The sequence below is a fragment of the Poecilia latipinna genome, unplaced genomic scaffold, assembly GCF_001443285.1.
Source record: "Poecilia latipinna isolate Pla-1442-1.1 unplaced genomic scaffold, P_latipinna-1.0 Scaffold89, whole genome shotgun sequence".
In the NCBI taxonomy this organism is placed as follows: Eukaryota; Metazoa; Chordata; class Actinopteri; order Cyprinodontiformes; family Poeciliidae; genus Poecilia; species Poecilia latipinna.
This window is the reverse complement of record NW_015112705.1, coordinates 212,759-236,925: the sequence shown is the minus strand read 5'-3', so window position 1 is coordinate 236,925 and position 24,167 is coordinate 212,759. Positions and strand designations below refer to the sequence as shown.

General features: G+C 39.5%; 1 protein-coding gene across 1 annotated transcript in view; it reads left to right on the top strand.

Annotated features, from left to right (window-relative positions):
* The first annotated feature begins 634 nt into the window (after positions 1-634).
* flrt2 (fibronectin leucine rich transmembrane protein 2) overlaps positions 635-24,167 on the top strand; it is a 60,691-nt gene continuing 37,158 nt past the window's right edge. Inside the window, exons 1-2 of the mRNA XM_015023560.1 lie at positions 635-756; positions 2,864-3,505. The gene's annotated coding sequence lies outside the window, so the exon portion shown is untranslated. The remainder of the gene's footprint in view (positions 757-2,863; positions 3,506-24,167) is intronic.

Sequence of the window (24,167 nt, the reverse complement as noted above, 5' to 3'; positions counted from 1 at the left end):
GTGCGCCCCGTTCCGACACTCATCTGCACAAATGACATGCGAGTTTTTTTGTTTTTTTTTTCCTTCCTACCGGCGCACTGCGTGAAACCAGGAGGGCAGGAAGAGAGCGACATGGGCTCTTTCGTGGAGAACCGTAGCCCTCGCTATCAGTAAGCGATTAGCCGAACCCGCTTGTAAGAGGTGCCGCGTGGGGGGGAAAAAAAAGGGATCAAGACACCTGAGATGTTGGGCCTGCGGTGCTCACTTCCTTCTGCTAATAAAGACCACACATTCCTAGTGGCCAGGGAAGCATGGGGTAGAGTGAGGCTGGAGTGGTGGTGGTTGTTGTCAGGAGGTAAAGGAAGGAGAAAAGTACGAAACAAATACATGCTAAACCACTGCAGTGAGCCATTTTTATTATGCCGGAAAGTCAGTATGACAGCGACGCCTTTCAAAGTGACACTTTGTTCTCGAATATTAGCCGTTTCCTTCCGCGGTTTGTGTCGTCGGGTTAGCCTTCGGTAGGAATTAGCACCTGTCCTCACACCTCTGCTGTTCCTCTCCAGGTGGCACAAACACCGTGTAATTATCCCACGGTGTACCTGCGTGGCTTCGCGGAGGCGAAAGTGAGCGTGTGCCTCAGAACAGGTGTCAGTAATTGCTAACAGTTTTGCACTTGCGTGTGTTCAACCAGAGCACGGCCGAAAAGTTCAATGTCGGCGACGATGGTGTGCGACAAGGAGAAAGAGAAAAAAATATTACAGTAAAGGATTTGAGGTGAGATAAATATTTAAACTTTTAAATTAACTTCAGAACTTTTAACCCAACCTAGAAAAATAGAGACGCTTGCTAAGTTTTTGTATGTTCAGAGGAATAGATGGGGGGAGGGGGGGGGGTAAAAAATCTAGAGTCAGTTTTAATGAAAACTTCTTTTAAATAAGAGAATGCAATTTATTTTGTTGCACAGTTTGAAATCTCTGTTCAGCTGGTAAAAATGTGCCTTAGCTTTGTAGGGTCGCCATCTTAAATTAAGTACAGTCGGATGTAAAAACAGAGCAATAATTCCTCCTTAATCTCAGCACTTTAACTAATCTCCCTTTGAGACTCTGGCCAGTTTTTCCTCAGTAAATGCACTCTCCCTTGCTAAGGCTTTGTGGACTGACTTGTTTTAATCAAAACTGCTTTTTCTGAAAATTAATTTGAAACAGGTTTTTTGTTTAATTTTTTTTTCTTTATTTTTTTTTGGCAGAGCTGTATGTAAGAATACAAATGCACGACCATTTTGTTCAAAATGCCTTATAACTAAGAAGGTCAAGTTATCTAATCAAATATTCACTCTGGATATCACATTCCCTAACAAGCATGAGACGATCCAGAAGAGGAAAAACATCTCGGCTTTTCTGGTAACAACATAGGGGAAAAAATGTTAAAAATCCAACCTCAAATTTGAAAACTTTTATTCAATAGATTCAAGATCCTATTTTAAGGATCCTATTTTATTTTGTCCATGTATTGCATGGACAAATAAATAAAACTGAAAAAATAAGCTAAATAAAATTGAAATAAAGCAAAATGAGTATCAGCTTTTTGCCATTCAAAAGACGTGAAGAATCAAAAATGCAGTAATCTTTTAGTTTACCGTACATCAGAATTGGCTGAGTGATCATCCTTGAGGAACACCTTTGGAGAAAAAAAAATGGCAAAGCAAACAACAAAAAGCTAGCATTGAACAACTGAATCTCTAGAAGACCATTGAATTTTCTATAACAAAAAGAATGTCTCCTACCAGTTTTCTAACATGTTCAACTCAGAAAAGAGGTGAATGTCAGTCTTAAGGTATTATCTGGTACTATAAAATGGAAGTAGACCTGTTTGATTTGGAAAAGTTAGTCTACTTTGAATTTATTTTCAAGCTAATCAGTTGTTTGTAGACCCCGTTACAATTTCAGTACAATCAACAGTATGGTTTGTGTTCTGCTTCATAGCGTTATAGTTTTTGCAGTTCATTACGTTGTTGAACACCTGTTGTTCTACACCTCAAAATAACTGCTGCTTCCTATTACCATTAATGCGAAGCAAGGCGGTCCATTAACATTTGTCTTTTCCTTCTAATAAGTATTTTAGCTATTTTTTTTCTCAAGGCGATGCCCTAAAATGAATATTTCAGCTATTTCTTTCTCTCAAGTTAGTGCACTGCCTTGAGAAGCAAGTGCACTAACTTTACCTCTTTCTAAAATAAGCATTTTAGCTATTTTTTTTTCTCTCAGGTTAAGGCAGTGCACTATGTGCATGTTAGTCAATATTCTTGTGACTTTCCACATGCTATTAATATTATTTTAGCTAAGCTTAGCATTTTTAGCATCAGAACACTGGGTTCCAACCGATGGACACACTTTGGCAGGCCCTGTTTAAATTTCTTCAGAAATTTTCTAATTTTACCTTCTATCTACTGTTTTAATCTTATTAACTCACTAACACTTCCTGAGTCGGGGTTAGGCTATTAGCTTAATTGCCATTAAATGTATCTTTTTGTATCAACACTCTGACCAAATTAAACTATTATTCCCTTTGTGCTTGGGGTGACAAACTTTATTTAATCCAGTTGTAGATTTCAAATTGCTGACCTAAGTCTGTAAAAGCAGTAGCTCAACAAAAGGATGTGGGAGAAAAAGAAGTCTCTCCCTGAGGAAAACACTCCGGTCTCTAAGTGAGCAGTAAATCTGGCACTTAGGAGTGGTAGTGTGTGTTGGTGTGTGAATTTGAGCGTGTAAATGTACTGAGCGTCGCCTAGTCCGTAGCCTCCAGAGCTGTCAAATGTTGCCTTGCTCCACAACATCCGTAACCCGTGACCCTTGTAACTCCTGTTATGTTCTCGGCTCTCCAGGCCCCTCAGATTTCCCTCCATTGGTCCCAGATGACAGATACCCCTGTCGTCCTAGTTCCTCCAAACTGCCCCGGTAGCCTTTGACCTCGCCCGGCACCTCTGCCTCTGCGAACGCTGCCCTCGCATTCCAGCCGAAGGAGCTGAAACCTGAGCCCGAGGTGAGCTCATCACCCGGGCCGAGGAACCGAGAGTTAAGCGATACCAAAAAAAAAAAAAAAAACTAGAGAAAAACCTGAGAGAGAAGAAGGGGAGGCAGCCGTCGGGAGTGGGACAGGTCTGGAACTGGTTCTGTGCGCCTGCCTGCCTGCCTGCCTGCCGTGTCCTCCTCGAAGGAGGTCGAGTTACACCGGGGAAAGTGAGGAGCACAGAGGAAGAAGCGTCTTTGAATCCTCCCTGCCTTTTTTGTTGTTTTTTTTTTGTCCGTTTTGTTTCTTCTCCTTCGTGGCCTGACCGACCGAGCAGCTTCCTCTGAACTCACGCGGCAGAACCCCACTCCGTCTGGGCTTTCAAGTTAGCGAGACCGGCCGCTCTCTTCCTCGTGCCTGGGATGTGAGCGTAAACGCCGTGGGGTCGCGCTCTCCGTTCTCTCAGCACCTCTGTTCTCCCTCTGTCCCTGCCATGACCACCAAGTGACCGGAGATGGTGAGTGGCCCTCTTGAAATTTTCAACATGTGTGTGTGTAGAAGTGTTTGTGAGTGGATGGCTTTAGGGGTTGTGCAGCCTTTCTTTTTCTTTTTTCTTTTTTTTCCTGGTGAAATACAAGTTGGAAAAAATAAATAAAAAAAGACAGTCTGTTCCAGAAACTTAATTCAGAAATCATTGTGATTCGTGTCTCATATTGTGATGAGTGCCATTAAGATAAGTAATCACTGAAAACATAATTACACCAATCAGTGTCTCACTCACACTGAGTTTGGAGGATGACTTTGTGTACGTCGGCGGGGCGGGAGAAAGAGGCTTTTTAGCCAAGAGCATCCTCAGCTGAAAGATGAACTTTTAAAACTTTTAAGAGTGCCATTAGACAAAACCTTTGATGCATGCATTATTCATAAGCGCCGTGTTCCCTTCTAGCTCGATGCCTGTTGTTCCTCCGTGACCTTGTGCTTATCTCGTCAACCTTCGGGGTGACGTGAAGCATCCGAGGAAGAGTTTTAAAGAGGTTTGATGATTTTAATGAGCGACCTACAGGTGATAGTAAATAAAAGGTTGGCTACACATTCTTTTTTTCTTTTCGCTTTTTTTTCTTTTTTTGAACCGAGCGTGATAAAAGAGCACTTGCATGCTTTCTCAGGGGGTCGTTTTAAAAATTCAAATCAGTTTAAAGGCCAGTCTGGAGTCTTCCATCGTCTCTTTCTTTTTTTTTTTTCCTCTGCTGAAAGCCATTAAAAATAACTTTGGAGCCTTTTAAGTTTTACCTTTTTATTAGTCTGAGGGTGAAACGCAAACATTTATCTCTAATCTCTGCCTTGTTGTAGAGGTGTCATTATTTAGAAAAAAAAAAGGTGTGAAGTCTTCCTCTGCCTCACGCAAGTAAACACACCAAGAAAATAATGACATCCGCTATGATCAAAAGCTTTGTCGGCAGGAAAAAGAGCTGCCCCCGAATGCACTCAATTTACAAAGCTGCTTTATTTACGGCTTTCACTTAATACACCTCTGGCGCGCTGAACACCAGACCCCGACTGCCAATGCACGTGATTAATGACGGACCGTTACATCTTATAGAGAATAACAATGCATACCTCCCCGTTGTCAACATATTTTACTGAAGCTTATTTTACTGAAGATCCACACTTTTGCTGTACAGAAAACTTTTAGTTTTAGTTTTTTTTCTCTAAAGAAGAAATTCTAACTACAGAATGATTCAATGGCAGCTTTTACTGTATCCACTGAATGGCAGAATGAGTCAAGGGGTCAGATCTATAATGTGTCAAGAAGGAAAAAGCGCTTCATAACACTGATTCCCCTGGAGATCAGATGAGCTCACCTTCAGTGAGTCACTCGTTTTGTTCTGTTTTTTTTTAGAAATCGATGCGTTTGGGTTTTTTTTCAGGCCCTGAAATTTATATTTTCTTTCATCTAACATGTCAAGTCATGTCAACATATGTCAAGTTTTCCGTTCAGTATTTCTAAAACTCCAGCCGTTGTGTCCCGTATTTCAACTATTAAAAGTAATGTTTCTTTTTTTTTTTAACAGCCCCGATTGTCAAATCACTGCTGAAACTACTTAACTAAACGTAAATATTAAAACTGTAATTCACTCACATATCAGGCATATTTAGATTTAAGTAATCTTTACAGATTTCACACTAAAGTAAAAATAACACAGAGTGGACTGTGACTATAATCCATGACAGAATGTGTGGAAGGAATTAAACCTTAGGGCGATGGCAAAGAGAGTTTCCAACCTCAAGAAGTTGAGGTAGATTTTTAAAATACCAGTCGGCAATCACAAGTAGGGTTTGATGTCTGTAATACCAGTCAAGTATCTCCACTGATTATTAGAAGGGACATGCATCATTTTTGTCATACTGCATTAAATAACAAATAAAAACAAATATATACATTTAATTTAAACTTCTTTTACTTTGGTTTATTGTATTTAAACATTTCTCATTTTAAAAGCAAATTTTGAAATTAAGGCTTAGCTGTAACTTTTTATTTTATTTTACAAAAAAGTAATAATGTGCCCTTTTCAACAAGTCTAACTACTTTAACCTCCATTTGTAGCCTAAAAGCTACTTAAAAAACCCGTAGGATTACTTGCTGAATTTGTATGCTAGCTTTAGCTTCACTAAGCTAGCTTAAATGCCAATTTCAAATGGCTTATTCCAATTTAATAAAGAATTATCTTTGAAACACTGGCTTTTAAAAACTCAGGAAATACTTTTTTAAAGTCATTTACAATGATTAACATGTATCTGCTAGCCTTACTGTACCTAGTCATTTTTAGCTAATATTTTCTGCCTAATCACATTATTTTGCTTATTCTATTAATCTTGGTTACTTGTTTTTGTTGGCACTGTGTTCCATCTAATTTACTTAACATTTTTGTACCAAATTGCTTTTAATCAAATTTTGCTAAATTAAACTAGCATACAGTACAATTTACATTCTTTATTATTATTATTATTATTATTATTATTATTATTATTATTCTACTACAACCTGCCTGCAGTATTAGCTTTAAAACTAAAATAAACTTCACACAGTACTTCTCTTTTGTGGAGAAGTCTCCTGAAGCGATATCTTTCCTAATCTGTGAATTCCATGCATTGTCATTCATGTGTCAACTGGAAGACAAAGCATGTTACTAATGTGTCGGGGAAGGTGACGGCTCAACAGGCTCCTTTTTGAGGCATTTGGGTTTAAGTGCCAAAAGTGAGCTCTGTCACTTGTAATTGCTTTAGGGGACAGGCAGGTAGTCTGAAACAGTTTTATATATTGCTGCAGGATTGAACACATTTGACAGCTGGAATGTGTTTTTGCAAGAAGCAGGAGGGGGAGGAAAAAAGGGGTGAAAAAATGGTTTATGCCTCTGTTTCAATACTGTCCATTCTTACAGTTTTAAGCTAAGAAGTAAAATTATCCGACATTATTTTGACACAGCGATGACCTACTTAGTCTGGAGAATTTTGTCAAAAAAAAAAAAAAAAAAAGGAAATGTTCGAAATAAAAAGCACACTTGGATGACATTTCTTGACTTCTTTTTCCCTTTTAACAATCCTCTTGAATTTCTCTCTCATGTGGAAACATTTGCTTGCTCAAGCCCAATCCTGTTGTACAGTGGAGTCAAGTAAAGGCAGCAGCCTACTATGGGCATGAATCAGGCGTTGTCTGAAGCTGGACATAGCCTGAGGGTAATCCTGCAACAGAGCGGGGAAAGAAGGAGAGAGAGGCAAAGAGAGGGGGTTAAGACGAGAAGTAATGAGAGAGATCTTAGAGTAGGGAAAGAGAAAACGCACAAAGAAGACTATAGCATGTTTCACCGGCCAATAGGGAGATCCGACACAAGGAGAAGCTTGTTCTTGCGCCGCTTCACTGTTCTTTGGGCATGCAGCAGAGGGGTACAAAAATGGAGTCGAATACCGTAGGATAATGTGATTAAAGGCAAATCAGAGAATGAAGGTTAATTGGAGTTAAGTGTCTGTAAAAAAAAAAAAGAAAAAGCTCTGTCTATATACATCTGCAAGTTAGCCTCCATCCCGCCAAGTGAGCTCGAATTCCCTCTGCCTCCTGGAAAATAAACAGAAACTAAATAGTTCAGAAAGAATGTTGCAAATGTATATTTTTTGAAGATAATACCTGGGTACTTATAACACAGTCATTAGATTAGGGTCCATTGCTGAGACATTAGAATAACGCAAAGACCAAGTCCAAAAAAAAAAAAAAAGGCCTTAACGGTTAATTCACATCAGCGTCTGAAGGTCGAACCACGGCGTTGACGTCAACTGTAACAACCTCAACCAACAGACGTTTTCATCAAAAGACCATAATCTCTTGCTTAGTGACCACAGCAACCTGTTTATTTGCGATCCGTCATTCAGAGTTACAGACAGCAGAAGAAAAAGAGGAAAGAAAAACACTTAAGAATTTAGCCTTGGTCTCTACAAGATGACCAGAGCTAAACAAGCGGGGGGGGGGGAAACTCCACCACTTCCGACATACCTCAGTGTGCAGCCGAGTCGTCCACAATGACCTTCATTGTGCAGCATTATGGATGTAAGCATCAGTGGTGAAATGCAATCTTTTTCTTAAATGAAGTCCTGCCAACCTAAACGAGAAAATCAGCCTGAATGCAGTAGCAACAATGCTACAGAAAATGTTGAATCCAAACTCTTTTGGCATAAAGACATTTTTTGAACATTAAACGCATAATGAGGAACTTGACTTGACTTCCAGGCCTTCCTGAATGAAAGGAAGGAACTGCTTCAATTACAAAAAACATTAATATATTTCTGACTTTACTTGAATTAAAAAAAAAAAAAACATGGTTTGCTAGAATTGAAATTTTTTTTTATTTTACTTTTCCAACACTGATATTTAAAAGAAGAAAATATCTTTTCAGAAGTTTCACTTGCTTGATTTTATGCAGCAAAGTAGCAGCTAACAAATTAAGATCTGATGGCGTAAATTCACTCAGATAATGAAATGCAATTTAAGTTTTATGTGACAGCTAACCTGGCTGTGCCTGCTTGATACCCAAGGTCTAATCATGCTCTGTGCATCATGATTAGATAAACAAAAAGATTTTCTTTAGCTAAAAGGCCTCTCACAAAAGGGCCTTTTAGCTTTTGTGAAGCTAAAAGGCCCTTTTAGCCTTTTAGGCTAAAAGGGCACACATGAGAATGTGCCCTTGTCACATTCTCATGTAAGCATTTATTTTTAAAGAAACATGACTTCAAATAATGTTGCAGTATTAGCTTTCTATACATCTGATATTGTAGCATATGTTATTTTATTAATAATTAAAACATATTTTTCTGTACTAATATAAATTCTCTCATCTCAATATGTTGAAATTCTCGATGTAGCTCCAACAGCGTGGCGGCGGGACCAATTTTCTAATTCGTTTGCGATGTATAGAGGGTTTGATCCTTAAAATTCATCCCCAGATGGTCATACAGTCTGTAACAGGGGGACCTGGAGGAATGTAAATGATGTAAAATATACATATGTTATAAATGTTTCACAAAATGTGAGCATCTCAGACCTACAGAAAACGCTTATTTACATAATATCAATTAGGAAAACACAGTGACTGCACTGTAAACATTGCATCTGATAATCTGGAGATTAAGTTCTCTTTAGTCCCGGTTGAGGTGGATCAGTCTGATTTTTGGAACAGCTGGTGCTTGTTTTGGGTTATACCCCATTTTCTTATAATTCTTATTCTGCTGATTACGAATGTTCCAGGGCTGAAGAACAAAATCTCCTGCATGAAAAATAATTTTTGACTTTGAACTTGTTCCAAGCTTACCTATTTAAGTTTTTTGATTGGGTTACGAACAGCCTTACTTGGTCTTAGGCCAAGTAAGGCTGATACTTGGCCTAAGACCAAGTATCAGCTTGGTCTTAGGCCTTAGATATAAAGCTGATATGTTTTCCCAGATATCCACATAGATGGATATCTGGGAAAACAAAAGCATTTTTATGGATTTTGGCCTCACTAAGAACAATTATTTACAAAAACTCTGAACAAAGTGGAGATTTAAGAAAACTCTGTATCTGTGTTTGTGTGTATACATAGGAAAACAGAGTTTGGGCAACAAATAATGTGCCAATGTATCTAGATACTTTCTTTGACATGATTCCTAATTGGCATTGCCTTGTGTTTTAATAACTTTATATTCTAATACTCTATTTAAAGTAGTTCAGCCTTACAGTGTCCAATCAAATTAAACTCCTGGCACCATGTTTAATTGCTGACAAGAAGTCGTGGTTGTTTTGACGACCTGTTTGGCTGACAGGTTTTAGCTACACTGCCCCCTATTTGTTTGGCATATTTACAACAACGCTTCATGGTATATTTGTGGAAGTTCGTGTTGATGAAAACATTTCTGAACACAATCCCGTATGAACAGTATTATTTTTGTAAACGATGTGAGATATTCACGCCTGTACAAGGAATTAGTCTTTACAGTGAAATCTACCATTTGGAAAATCCTGCAGATTGAAAGTACAACACTTCACTTAGCTACATTTAAATATTCATTTTGGAAAATGGTAACATGACGAGGAAATGTACTCGGACTACATTCAGGACTGCTTTGAAAAAGTTGAGGTTTTTTTTATTTATCCCAGGAGAGAGCTGGTGAATATGACTGATTCTGACTAGACGAAACAATGGGCTGATGCTTATTTTGGTATAAGACCAACTCAGTGGACCAATACTAATGGTGGAAGAATGTCGTCCAACCACAGGAGTCCTGTCGATCACTAGTGTGGGAAATACATGTACAAATAGTTTAAACATTAGCTCGTTTTCACTAATTTGTTCAAAGAATACAAATGCGCTCTCACTGTACTAAAGTATCCAACATGCTGTCGTCCAACGTACCATTAATCTAAATCCCACAAGTGGGCCTTTTTAAGACAAGGATTTATAGAATATGAGGTTAACATTTAGTGTTAATCTGATATGAAAGGTAATAATACCATCGTGCCTTTTTTTTTTTTCTCTCTTTTTGCGAGCACAGCGCTGGCAATGACTGAGTAGGCTGACACACATGTTTTACAGCCCGTAAGCAGAACCATTACTGTTTGCTTTGGAGCCATCGTAAATTGGCCAAAAACGCATCGGTGACGCCGAGCCAGAAGGCCTGCCAACAGGCGTACAGCACTCAACATGGAGCCTCACTCTGTGATTTTCTGCTCCAGCCACACCGAACCTGGAACTGGGCCTCGTGCCTCTGACATGTTCTCAACCCTGTCTGCCCTCAACTTTCCTCTCTATCTTCCGTTTTTATGTTCGCACTTGATAAAAACTCACCTCGCCTTCAGGAGCTTGTCTTCAACGCTCAGGATCTTTCGGAGCGAGAAACCTTTTGTTGTCGTTTTTGTGAGTGGCATTTCAGGTGGTTTATGTAGAAGCAGAGAATTCATAGTGACAGATGAAACATTTTTTTTCCTCCCCCCAAAAATGCAGCAGCTGATAAGATGAGAAATGGAGATGAGTCCCACTTCACAACGCAGATACGGTGGCGATGCGGGCAGGTATCTGCAGCACACAGATGTTTCTCTGTGCTGCAAACAAACTGTTAAATGACACAATTTAGCTATTTTGATTTTCTCCTACATTCTGCTCCATTTAGGGGATTTTCTCCTTGCTACAATTTCATTTGCAAAATATTCTTGTACTTGGTTCCCTTTCACATCAGTGTAAACTGTGATCCCTTAAAAGAAGATTTTATCCTAAAAAAAAGAAAAACTGTGAAGCTGCACACCTGGAAACTTTCAAATAAACACTTGAATTCAATCAGACAAGAAAGGAAATTTTGGGGAGATTTTATATTAAATTCATCCCCAAAAGAAGGAAATTGTTGATATGTTTTTTCTTTATGGCCAACAATGGCCAGTAATGTCAGGATCCAATTATGGTATAACCAGCAGTGAAGTGCAATCCTTGAATCAGAGGCATATAGACAGAGCTAACAGGTTTTAAATCTGAGGCTTAATTTAAAAATTGCTGCTCTTCCATTCAATCCGACTAAGCTGCAGCTACGTTTCCAAGAAAATGCAGAACATTTGAGCCTCTTAAGCTGCAACACTGGCTAGGACATTCCCCAAATGAATGGTTTGCTGCCATATAATTGCACCAAAAAGGGGTTCTAAATTTGAAGACCATTTATCATCCTACAGTACTTCTTGTTTACAGTTATCTGCTTTATGGTTTTGGTTACATAAAAACTAAATTAAATGCATTGAAGTTTGATGCTGTAACATTACTCATGTCAGGAGGTTAAAGGTGTATGATGATACCTTAGAAATGCTCTGTGTTGGTTTCTATTTTAAAGTAAATTAATCTGCCCTCGAGGCAAAAGATGGTTTGGATCAAATTTCAATGCTCCTAATAGTTCTACACTGTTCAAGTCGCCACTTGATGAGATTTTAGGCAGCTCATGAAAAAGTACCTTTGTTTTCATTCCCCTTTCTAGACTGCCCTGTTACTCTTTCCATTTCCAGCATGACATCACCGCCTGGTTTCTTATTGCGATACCAAGAGTTGTGACTCAAGGATGCGGGTGGGAACAATAGCCTGGTTGACACAAGACAGTATCGCTCCCTACCCAAACAACATTCTGACACCATATACGTAACTCCTTGCCTTTCCTGCTAGGGGTTACTGTAATTCTTTTCTTTCTAAACTTTTTCACATGTCCAAAAAGAGAGCATACTTGTATTTCTTTTTCGTACCAACTGGTTTATCTTGAAGATGCCTATCCAGGGCGAGGTGCCGCTCTCTGTTTTGAGAGCCGTACTATCAGGAGAATACCTTCATATATCTTTGGATATGTGTCTTGTCTGTTGGTGTGGCCTCACTACCTGTGTACATTCTTTGCCTGTTTGTTTATTTTATGCCTCAGCGTGGTACGGACAGTCTGCATTCTGGCACACAACACTATTATTCTCCTGTTTTGCATGTCGCTTGCTGGGTTAACTCGCTCTGTCGGTGGCCTGCTGAGTGACGGATTCCCTTCTATCACTGAATCTCAACTGTTTTTTTGCCAGACAATAGCTGGTCCAGTTAAACGGCAGACTTGTCCCTAACCCTAAAAACACAAAATCTTACCAATTGATTTTGATCTAGCTTCTAGTGCAAATACCTTGGTACACTTGAATTAAGACTAATGTAAATTTAATTTTTATCAAGATATATAGGCTTGTTTGAAGTGAATAATTCCTTAATATTGATAAAAACGGTCTAGTTCCATTGGAAGATTATTTCACTTGTAACAAGACATTCATCTGACAATGGAACTAGTTCGAATTCATCAATATTAAAGAATTATTTACTTAAAAGATCTTATATCTTGCTGAAATTTGACTTTAAAGTTGGTCTTAATTCAAGACAAATTTAAGTTTCAAGATATTTGCACTAGAAACTAGACCGAAATACTTGGTAATAATTTGTTTTTGTAGTAATTATGTCACACAAAACACAAAATCCCTCAGCAAAAGCAAGATTTTTCTCTTGCAGAAAGATAGTTTAATTGGTTTCAATTATTCAAAACTAAAATGTCTTGAAATGGAGAGAAAGAATCTCTCCCAAGTGGCTGACAGGTCTCACTTTGCTTAAAAAAGTGAGAACTCAAGTGAACACAGCTTCTGGCGTCTGTCCAGCTCAGCCACATTCCACTTTCACATGACCTTCTCAGCAGACCTGGCCCAGAGCGAGGCGAGAGCCGCCCAGTCCGTCCCTGACCACACTTCAGCTCGAGTGGCCTACATAATTCCAGGCCTCCTTGTCTCCTTTTCTCCTCTTCAGCATTTACTAAGTTGACTCAATTCCAGGCGGCTCAATTGGCTTGTAAATTTCAATCTGCGTATTTACAGTTTTGTTTTACAAGGACAGACAGACGTCCTCTCAAATTCTGGGGCCTTCTAAAACTCCGCATCGTCTCGGATATTTTACAGCCTGTCCTCAGCAGGTGAGAATAAATGTTCAGCCTTGAAAGATTTGCTTTTTAACATGTAAAAATAAAAATTAAAAATTAGGTTACTACTCAATCGAAAGTATCTTGGTATATCTGAAAAATAAATTCACGTGTCGGGCATGAAGAATTGAGGCAAGTTTTGTGAAACATCAAGTGTTGGACTGCATCAGGATGGGCTATGCTACTTTTGCTGTGACGTTAGCATACATTAAGTTTTTTTCTATAATTACTTTTGATCTGAGTTTTGGAATGAAGATTCATCACGCTATAGTCAGAGTGTCCCTGAGAGATTTAAGAGTTATTATCTGATTAACTGGCGTATTAAAGTGATCAAGTATCACATTAGCCAGGGATACAGAATATGTGTAATCTCTAATTTGTAAGAAAATGTTTTGTGACTCAAAAACATCTGAAGCAGCCTGGATAAACTGGTGATCAAAATATGTAGTTTAATACTGATTTATCAGATGTGTCTAAAAACAATGCTAGATTGAGAAGACAGATATGGCTCAAGTAAGATTTACTTTTTCCCCAAACACAGTTGGAGAAAATGTATGTAATTCTCTGACAAGAACTTAAGTACTGAATAATGTCTAACACAAAATTATTTATTAACAATTTTAATCCTTAAATTAATACATTCTGGACCATGAGACCAAAATACATAAAAACTGTGTGAATAATCTGATATACTACTGCACAGCCATTAGCATAGCGGAAATACTGTCGTTAGCTAGTTTTGTTAGCGACAAGTTAAATTTCAACTCCTTTCTCTTCCTACAGATTAAATATGATACAAACACTGACCTACTGGCAAAAGAGAACATGTTAACTAACTTTGTTGGTGTTTTTTGATTTTGGTTTTCTCTATACAAGTTTTTTGAAAACCACACATATTTTCTTAAACTTTTGACGTAGCCTAGCTCTTTTCATTAAACCCCAAAGTGCTTCTGAAACCAAACTAATTTCATGTGGCATTCATCATGCAAAAAATCTGACTGAAGACTTGCAAAAGAAAATCCCAGGGAATAAATTACGTGCTCTGTTCTGAACACAAATGTCGAACATTGTAAAAATTCCTTTCCATATGATGAAATCCGGGGTTTTGCCACCCCCCGCGGAGCGTCGACGGCACCAGCTGTCCTTCACACACTGAAAAAGTTTCAGGTTGGTTTTTTTATTGATTCCATGAAAACAAATGTGGTGGGTCGAGTTTATAGAGCAGGAAATGGAATTGCCTTTTGCAAATGATGTTGTGGGTGTTTGTATTTACAAAGTCAGGGAGACAAAGCCACGCCGCACTTTAATACGCCCAATAACGCCAGAGAGAGAGAGAAGGCACATCTGTTTGAGAATCCAACATAAAAGCAGGTGGTGTGTCATCACAGGGCTATGCATACATTTCCCTTGTTCTTCCCATCCATCAAGGAACAGGAATAAGATAAAGAGCTATAGAAAATACAGTCATAGTCAGGACTAGAAAGCAATGATGCACAGAAACAAAACCAAGGAGATGCATGAGCAAGTTACAACTACAGCTTTGCTAGCTAATCAGTGGCCTTCTCAAGGTTCTGTCCTTGTTTTGGTCTTGCGCGGGTGGGGATAATTCTGTTCTGTGGGGGCATCTGGAGGAGATTAGGGTCCAATCTGACACTGCAACCTAGCTGAAACATAACTCAGGGATGAATGGAGGGCTTTTAGACCGGTATCTGTCTTCCCACACGCTGTTCTGCTATTCTTTATTTATCTGTCACCCAATAAAACACTACGCGTTATCTGATACCCACAGACTTAGCGAGAAAACAAGGTTCTGCCAATCCTATTGTCCGCCTGCTTTTAGACGAGCCTTTGTTGACGCTCTCGACACATGCTGTTTATTTATTTTTTTATCTGGCATGAGAGAAAAAACAACATAATTGCCTTAGAATAAAACAAGACGTTACAGACGAGGTTGAGAATTTGAAATCAGCTGTCTGCGCAGACTACAGCATCATTGTGAGAGAATTTGCGAGCTCAGCAAATGTCTGCTTTTTTTCTCCCGTGGAGGGAATCGGAGCGGAGCAAGACGGAGAGCGAAGCAGAGGGCCGTGAGGGAACGTAACAGAATAATGGTGGTTTAAACCCGACCAGCGACCAAATTACCTGCTTAAGGACGTCCACGTTGCGCGGGCCTTGTTTAGCTACGGTTTATGTTGGGTGCGGGTTGGGCTCTTATTAGATTCTGACTGCGTTTCCACTTGCGAACCAACTTTATCCAGTTACGCTGGGGGTCCCCCTCAGCGCTGTGGGGGGAATCAGATCGACTTCTCTCTTCGGGGCCAAAGATGGAGTCGCGTGCGTGCGTGCGTGCGTGTGTGTGTGTGTCACCAATGCCACCTGCAGTCAGAGCAAACATAGCCGCCCATCAGCTGAGCAGTAAGGCAGAGGGAGGAGCTATATATCCATGTAGTGGTGGGACTTAGTTCAGATTTTTCATTGAACTGATTGGAGTGTCTGTAATTAGACTCGTTCAGCGTTCAAGTATTTCAGGAACCTCCGATCATTAAAGTAACTTCTTTGAAAAATTACTCATTTAGAAATCTGGGCTGTGGACACGGTCGTGATCAGCAGTTTCCTACCAACTTATTCTGCCACTGAGATTTTGGATCTCTGCAGCTCCTCCAGAGTTACGACAGAGCCTTGATTGAGTAGACTTAGTGAATTTACAAGACCTGGATTAAACCGTCCTAGTTGAGACGTTTCCTACATTTCTAACTAGGCAAGAAGCATTTTATTTTATTTATTGGTATAATGGTAAGAGGGTTGCGTTGTTAATTCATAAAATTCCCAATAAAAGCCATCGAAGTTTGTGGTTTTAACGTGACAAACTGAAATACTTCAAGCGATAAGAGAACCTTCACAAGGCAATGCATAGGTGTGTGTCTATTTCTGTGTGTGTGTGTGTGTGTGTGTGTGTGTGTGTCTATTTCCGAGTGTGTGTGTGTTCCTACATATTTCAATCATCATAAGAACCTCCTGTGGCTGTTTAATGCAGAAATCGCATTTCCATATCTCTGTTTGGTTGCCTGCACAATTACTCGACTAGATGCTGCTGCTGTCAATCGAATTCTCATCTTGCACGAAGAGGAAAAAAAAAAGAATAAAGGAGTGGAGGTTATTGCTTGACACGTGTATGTAGATGCAGTTCCACTGCCAAGAGTGCTCAACCTGACTAACATTTTCATGACCCAGAGAAAGCCTTGGCATCGCAAAAGAGTGAGGGTGAGGGGGGACTCTGGGAATTGTTTCAGCTCGTCTCCCTGTAGTCAAAGTGAGGGGCCGCCTGGGTGCTTCTCCCCCTTTGAGAGCGTGCCACTGTCACCGAGCCGGGTTTCAATTTCATCTCCCTCAGCACATCGGTGACACAATTGCTTCCTGCTGCAATTTATTACCCTCAAATTGAAGGATTCCAAGACGTGAGTCACCGTGTGCGGGCTTCTGGATGTGCAGGTTGGGTTTACGTGCGTACTTTTCCTCCATCTCTTCGCACAGCCGGGGCTTTGACCGGAGTTTGTGAGAGCTGTAGTTATTGTAACCAGTCTTCTGGAAAGAGAAACAGAAAGCGGCGGGTGGCAGGGTGGGGGAAGAAGAAGAAATTGACACTCTTCCAAGGCAAAGAGGAAGAGGATGGCCCATTAGGTGGCCCCCCCCCCCAATCAAACTCCCTAGAGGCATATAGACTTACTAGCATTAAAACATAGGAGTATACTCTGGAAAGCATCAGAGTGCTGCATCATTTCAGCTGAGACATGGGCAATGTGGGACAGAGCACTCTCCGCCTGTCGTTACCGTGGATCCCCACATCATCTATTTATAATCAATTTTCCATCCTCAAAACATGCTGTGTCTCAATCTCCCATATGGTGAAGAGGGAAGGGAGGACAGAGGGTACAAAGAAAAGAGAAAGAAAGAGGGAGCCTCTGGAGGAGTTACACAACGCTTTTCACATAAATGGGCCCAGACATGTAAAAAAAAGGGCTTATTGAGTCCGTTTTGCTTTGAAAGCATAGCTCATACAGCCCATACTCAACTCGTATGGGCCGTAAGTCTGGAGCGGTCCTCCTCTGTAAATTAGCCCCTAAACAGTGGAAACCTGCGTCGTTATCAGCAGCAAAATGGCCTCATTTGCACCGCCGCAAAAATATCGCCAGTTAGCGAGGAAGCTTCGTTCTCCATCCTCTTCCTCCGCTGCCTTTATTATCCAGGGACGCTCTTACACTCTGATTACTCTGGGTATGGCTTTAAACGTTTTTTTTTTGTTTCCCCCCCCCCCCCCCCGTGTGTATTGGAAACGCACTCATGGGTGGAATTTGTTTTGCTTTGGGTAAATGTCAGAGGAGCCGCACTGTCAGGGGATGAGTACGGCAAAGACGTCTCACATCTTGGTGTGCCCAGATGACAAACTGAAACGTAGCTGTGTGGGAGTTAGGTGTGAGTGTGTGTGTCCTTTTCTAGAGCAGATGATGAGTTGCTTCATTCTTGATGGAGGTGATGAACCCACGTTGTGATGACATTCTAAGTGTGTGTGTCTCTGCACGCCCGCCGTGTTATTTTGTCTCAGACATCGATATGCTGTAGGAAGTGAAGTTCAGCGTGGACCTGTGATGATGACGGACAAATATGACTAAGCGCAGAAACAATGGGGGTCAAGAGCTCGGTTTTACCCTAAACACTTATTTAAAGCCATATGGAGGAGGATCGGGGCTTTTTGATGCCACTCAGCACCTAGCCGCTGCATGTTAGCCAGGAAGTACCTACAATAAGCCAGAATTATTCCCTATATTCACATCCCTTGTCGACATGCAGTTTTTGTGTGAATTTTTTTTTTCTCAGATTTTAAAAACTTGTATGTCAACTGGCTAGCCTCACCATATTAGACAAAGTGATGTAGCTTCCTAGCTCAACCACACACCCACTCACTCTTTGCATGCTAGGCAAAAAAAAAAAGAAACATTCATATGAAGCTCATTCTTTGAGACATCAAGTCAAATGAAAAATGTGTCACTTAGGCTATGTTCACTCAACAGGCAAATACAACCCCTATCAGGCTTCACCATGGCAGTCTGACTGGCCCCACTCCAATATTTTCATCCCTAAAATATTTTGATTTGTGTCAGTTCCATATTAAATCGGATTTGTATCTACAGTCTGAATGGACACGTTTTATGTGACTTTTACATCACTCATGTGAGACCTGCGTCATAACTATGAACTAGCAGAAGGTAAACACGGTAAAACCGGATATAACGTGGCTGAATATTAGAATTTTGAAAAGTCTGAACTCATGAAACGAGTCTGCTACTGAAGACCTTTACATCACAGTCCCACCACTCCCGGTTTCGACAACGCTTCCAAATAAACCGTCTCTATTAGTTGCACCTTCTTTTTACTAGCTTCCTTTGCGTTGTTTGATCTTGTGACAATACTGTCAGCTCCCATCGCTAAATAATTTCAAAACCGATCCATCTACGCGCGGTATCCGTAAACAGTGCGTTGGTGTGACGTCTACGTTCTTCTTTGGAGAAATAAATTGTTCACACAGAAGTTGTGGGGGAAAGAAAATCAGATTTTAGCAAAACATCGGAACTGAGCATTAAGACCTGCTGTGTGAACGTAGCCTAAGACTTCTGTCCCGTTTTGAACAGAGCGCGTATATTTGGATGAAGGGTGTCAAATTCGGTTTTCTGCAATATCAGGACAGGGTGTGCTGCTTTTCTCGTAATTGTGTTGCCATATCTAATTATTAGGGGATCAATATTTAAGTTTCTACACACAGTAAGTGAATGTGTGCAATTTGTTTTTTGTTGTAACAAAGCTTCTTGGCATTAGTGGAGAGGATTTGTCAACCCTCGTACTTAACTTTGCTGCTCAATCAACAAATGTATTTCCTCTACAAATATGGCATAATTTGAAGTGAAACAAACAAGCTTTTCAACAATTTATGATCGTTCAGTGTTATCTAGTTACAAGTGAAATCATCATAATTGCCTTACCTTTCTGGTGTTTTCCTTATAAAGACTGCAAAACCAATAGACATGTGATCTATCCAGATTTAACAAGGCGTGGTATAATCTCTGCTAGTAGTCGTCTGTTGACCGAAAGCTGAGGCCAAGAGGCAGAGGCTAGAAAAACCAAAATCTACTGCAAGAATAGAGCATGTTGTTTCAAAAGAACTGGCACAGGAAAAATTCCTTTCTAACATTGACAAACAGCAGAAAATCCTCTGTAATGTCGCGCTGCTGTCAAAACAACAGATTCAAATTCCAACCAACATTCTGCACCGGAGCTGCCCACATTCATTTTCCTGCAAGCCATCTTTCAGCTGGGCTTTGGAAAACAAATTTAAGATGTTTGAAAGCGCTGCACGCAGCTGCTAAAGAGAAGTTTCAACGGGCGGCAGTTTGGGCCAAGCGAGGCACGACGGCGCTCCGGAGCTGCAGCTCCAGTGCAGAGTTGGCACCACATTCGGCCATTGTTTAAGAAGATGAGGTGTTAGGTTGTGAAGTATTCTCCACTGTACATCAGCGCTGGCTGCAAAGGGGACATTTAAATTGCTCCTTTCACCACATTTGAAAACGGATGCAGTTTCTTTGCTCTTGAACTCACGATTTCTAATCCATAATCACATGGATTGATGTGCCACCATAACGTTTTTACAAAAACGGCGGATGCCAAGGCTTTCTCATGTAACGCGCTCCGCCATCGTTAGGCGGTTGTCTTTGAATATGGCAGCACTAGTAAAGCGCACACTCAAATTTGTTTTATATGGAGTCAAACATAAATATCTGAAGCTAATAAATGTTTTTCTGACCACCCTACAAGCCTCTCCTACGGGCTTTGTTGAAAACATTTTTCTCATTTGCAAAAGCACGCACCGTACAATGTGACTACAGGTTCGTGTTGAGGACTATGGGGCTTAAAATCCATCTGACAGTTTTGTACAAGTGGAAGTAAAACCAGCCAGGGAGACATGAGATTGAAAGTGCTGCTCAATTTGGTACAACAAGCAGATTAAAAAGCTTAAACCTTGTTTTCTTTTTCTTTCTTTTTATTTTGGATCGATGTAGCTACAACGCTGTGCAGTTCTACACAGTGGGATGAGTTGAATACGCCCATATTTCATATAAGTGTATAATTACATGTAACTGAGCACTGGTGTCAGCAAAGTTTGTGTGTGTTGTCTTTGGGTCTATGCATTAGAGGTGCAGAAAAAAAAATTCAATAGAGATTTATAATTTCTAGTCCTGTGAATTCTGAATTGATTCAAAACACTCCATTTTTATCTGCTTAGTTTTTTTGTTTTGTGTAAAATTTTGAATATTTCATTGATTTTTTTTTTTTCACCAGGCAGCTAAGCTAACCTAATACTGGTCATTTTTGTTACTCAACATTATGCACAAACCTATCTCTATTTAAATATAAACTTGATGCAGCATAGAAACTTTTAAATTGTTCTCAATAAATGCTCTGTTTAAACTGTCATTTCCTCGTCGGTCACATAATTTAAGCAGAATCTCCAGATGGTTTGAATACAAAAATTGGTTTCTGAATTAAAAATTGTTTCTGAATTTAATCGTGACCTTATAAATTGAATCAGCACACACTGAAAGATTTGCATTTGCACTATGCATGGATGTTGTTCCATATTTTCCTCTTAAGGAATGTAAATATATAAACTTCTCACAAATACTGCAGTAATAGCACGGTGTGAAATCACTCCATTCTTTTATTCTTTTCCTTTTCTAATTAGACATTATACAAACATTAAACATGCCCCAAAGAAGATATAGTAAGAATTAGATATGTCTGAGTGTAACGTAGCTTGTTTGACTAAGGTAGCTAAAAATACTATGAATGAACATTGAAAGTTCTTAAGGCAGTTCATATCTAAGTTCATATCAGAGTTTTGTCAGCTGGTTTCTCTTCATCACATCTGACCTGCGATCACCAGGTGTAAACAAAGCCTAGTTTATTCATAATCAAACAACCACAAACTTCCTCGTCTTTGGGTCATAAACTTATCAGGAAGTAGAATATTCTCTGATGCACATTCAGTTAAAGATTAGACAAATGCTCTGGAGCATCAATAGGAATAAACGAAAAATACCTCAATTTTCTCTTTAATAAGCATTGCTATCTAACAAGGGTTGAAAGTAGATTTATTGAGAAATGTTATTTATTATAAAATGTACAGAACTTCCTAAAATATATATTGACTTGCATAACAATAATAATAGCACCTATTATAATTAGTTTGGAAGTAAAATAGCTCAAAAATAATACAAAATAATCAATTTTTCATCCATCACTGTAGCATAACATTTAAAGCAGAGGTTAAAATAATTTTCTATTGCAGTACAACTCTTTTATAACTTTGTAAAACTTTATATATATAAAACACAGAAGGTATTGAAATAGTCCAGGCGTGTATATTTAATAATTTAAAGTTCACAAAGCCAAGAGAAAAAAAAAAGTCTAAAGTATAAATCTCAAAGCTTTAAGGTTCCTTAACGCCCAAGGACACATTCACAGCCACTCATTTCTGGAGGATTATAAATATTTTTAATACGAGCATATTAATTATACATTACATTATGAATACTTTACAAACCTCAGCTTGAATGAAAGGAGCTTTTTTACTCAAGCTCTCCCCAGGGACAATATAGGTGTTTAAAAAATTAGCACCTCATTATAGGAAGAGAAGAATAGACCTTTGAAACAATTCCTCTGATCAGCATGTCTCCATCTGCTAACGCTCGCCTGCTGCCGAGCTGCCCGGACTCGGAGGCCCCGCGTTGTTCCTGCCTGACCCGTGGCGTTACGGGGACGGCCCGATGAGTGCTTATGTCACATCAGAAGGTCGTTGGCTGGAAGTCCTGGGCACCACTAGAAGACTATCGGAGTGCAGAGTCATTAGGAATACCTCATTCTCGCTCCGGCGCACGAAAATGGCCCGGCGGCCTGCAGCCTGACAAAGCCCAGAGGAAGGACAGCCGGCGTCTGGCTGAAATCGGATCGAGCGTAGATGAGGAAGCAGAGCAGGAATGGAGCGGGGCAAAGTAAAAAGTTGTGTGTTTGTGTGCTCAGTCGGCCCGGCTGTGTAAACTGTTTCAAGTTTAAGGAGATTTTCTCAGAAGCGCTGCAGGCATTTGGAGAAGGAGAAGGTAAAACTTTAGAAAAACGCTCCATGGTTGCTTGAGCAGAACTTCACTGGAAACAGACTCTCTCAGCTAAAATGACTTTTGTTCCATAGTAATATTCAATTGAGTAGATGTTCATAAAACCTTCTGGAATAATGTTGTGAGAGAAACACCTAATGGTACGACTTCAATAATAGTAATGCAAACAGATTTAACTGGTATGTGCATAATTTTTTTGGTAGTGATGCCAAACACGAGATAAACACGATATTTTTTAAATGGATTCCAAGAAAGATGCCAGCAGTCATAACAGCAAGGAAATAAATCAAAAGTTTGTCTTATAATAAAACATATTTCCTAGTGTCAACCCCCCCTGTATCCTTTAGCACTTTGTTCCTGGAGCAGATGAAATATTCTACAGCAAAACTGGATATTCTGTCAAGAAGCTGATGGATGTAGCGCTGCATCCAGATCGCAACAGGAGACGAGCCACAATATTGGGTTCCTGAGAGCACAAGATTTTTAACATAAAAGGTGATAACAAGGCTGAACCCGACCATATAGCATAAAATGCCAAAAAGAACGATAAAAAATGAAAATGTTATGAGAATAACAAGTTTTAGAAATATGAAACATTATTTTCAGGATCTCTGTTCCGTCTAGAATTAGCCACTTGGCGTTTGGCCAGTCAACCAGATGGAAGTGTAAAACTAGGAATAGGAAACTCTAAAGCAGATTCCAGTTCCTGTTAGCAGTTAGTTAAAGAAAAAAACAGATCAAAAATTTTGATCACACGATCAGAAATAGTGACAGGTAAAAAGTGAAACTACCAAGACGAAGATGTTTGGTCATAAAACAGGATTTGAGGGTTTACAACATGATTCAACGCCAGGCTATGTTCATGTCTACTTATTTTCTGTCAGTCTATGTTTGTAATGATAGTTAATTATATTGTTAACGTCATTAGGTTCTCGTCTCGTCTGGGTCACAGCATGTTTACACATGAGAGCTGGTCGTCTTTTCCTAAGCCTGAACTGCTTGGTGTCTCGTATGGGTCTAGTTCTGTAAAGAATAAAATTACACTTTAAGTGTCATTGTTTTATAGTTGAACCTCCTTAAAATTCCATTGGATAAAAAAATAAAAACATTGGATAAAAACACATATCTCAACGTTTTTAATTTGCTAAGATTTATCCCAATGAGACTTGAGATTACAAGTACTTTTTGAAAATAAGCCTTAAGCAGGAATTAAACATTTTAATTAAGTCCGTATTTCTGCATGGAAGATGAAGTATTTTTCACTTTCTATTTTATGTTATTCCCTAATCAACATGTACCTGGGGTGTTGCTTTTGATTCTTTCATGCATGTTTGCGAAATCCTTGAATCTCCCGTGGCAACCAGTTGGGAGTCCCTAAATGCTAAAAACTGTTGTAAACGACATCCTGTTTACATCTTCACACTGCTGTGAAGACGCGCTGAAGGCGGATTGTGGTAAGAACAGGAGCTTCTTAAAGAGACGGAGGCCAATTCCAAGGCATTAAATTGCAAAGTCAAATTTATTTTAAGTTATGTTTGATATATGCAGCAATTTTACAACAGAAGGCGACATAGTTACTTGATTATGCTATACAATGACACTATGCGCCTGGAAAATGCATAAAACGCCCAATTTATCCCTCTTATAGTTCCAGGTTAATGCTTGGAAAGATCTGAGGGGTTGGGGGTTATTTTAATATGCTAATATTATATTAGCTGTAAGCAGCAAATCATCCTAATTAACAGAGATAAAGCCTTGAAAACATCACTCTGTGCACAATAATCTACATAATGTGTTCTGCTTAGTTAATTGAGTTGCTGTAATAAGTCTTTTTTTTTTTTTTTTTTCAATTTTGTAATTTATTGACCGGTTTTGCTTAAAGTCTTTTTTGTTCCCCGCCCCATAACTTTTTCCCCGCTCCAAATCTTT